Source organism: Lucilia cuprina, chromosome 2 (assembly GCF_022045245.1).
Source record: "Lucilia cuprina isolate Lc7/37 chromosome 2, ASM2204524v1, whole genome shotgun sequence".
Taxonomy (NCBI): Eukaryota; Metazoa; Arthropoda; class Insecta; order Diptera; family Calliphoridae; genus Lucilia; species Lucilia cuprina.
In genome coordinates this window covers 64,627,390-64,628,584 of record NC_060950.1, presented here as the reverse complement: position 1 = coordinate 64,628,584, position 1,195 = coordinate 64,627,390, and positions in this window count along the sequence as shown.

Sequence of the window (1,195 nt, the reverse complement as noted above, 5' to 3'; positions counted from 1 at the left end):
TCAGTTCTAGTTCAGTTCTAGTTCAGTTCTAGTTCAGTTCTAGTTCAGTTCTAGTTCAGTTCTAGTTCAGTTCTAGTTCAGTTCCAGTTCAGTTCTAATTCAGTTCTACTTCATTTCAAGTTCAGTTCTAGTTCAGTTCTGATTCAGTTTTAGTTCAGTTCTTGTTTTGCTTTGATATTATTTTTTCTCTCATGCAGTTTTCTTCCAGATGAGTTACCCTTTACTTATGTCGTTCTTTTTAGCATTTTTTATTTAATAAAAAAAATATGGCACATTGCATTTTTTTTAAATTGATTACAAAAAGATGGAAGTAATACAGTGTTAAGAGCTTCTAAATTTTATGAGAAGTCGGCAATACATTAATTCGATTTGAATTTCAACTATTATTCGAATTCTTCGTACTTTATTGACTGTTTATGGTAAGAGAATGTTTCTGTTTCCTATTTCCTGCGTATTTTTTTAACTACTTACATTCGAATATTTCCTTTCCCACTGTAATCAATGATTTCACTTTTTATATTAAAATAAAATTCTCAATATTTTCGTTTATATCAAGCTGTTCATTTGTTTTCTTTATTTTCCATTTTTATATAAACATTATATTTTTATTTTATATAAAATTTTATTTTTAACCTACTCTCCTCTAAAGAATTTCTTTATTTAAGTTACTTCTGGCATGAATCTGTATCTATGTATTATATTTTTATATTTCGGTATCCTTCATGTATTAAACAAAAAGAATTTTAATTAAAATGTACAACTTTTCATTTATATATAAATTTATATAAATAAAACTGTACAAAAAATAGTTTTAAATAAAAACACTAGTAAAACAATGAAACTTTATATATTTTAACAGGTGCTTAACTATCGGACACAAGAGTATTAAATGGAACCACCAAAAAGCAACGTTAATGGTTTCTATAAGAAATCAAAGGAATCAAAAAAAAAAATAAAAAAAATAAAATAAAATATTAAAAAGATAAATAAAATGAACTGATAAGACAGTGTGTGTATATGCATAGAATAAAATTGAAATATATATGTATATAATGATATTAAAATCAAGATAAAGATCAACCAACTTTAACTCTAGTTCTGTTCTAGTTCTGTTCTAGTTCTGTTCTAGTTCTGTTCTAGTTCTGTTCTAGTTCTGTTCTAGTTCTGTTCTAGTTCTGTTCTAGTTCTGTTCTAG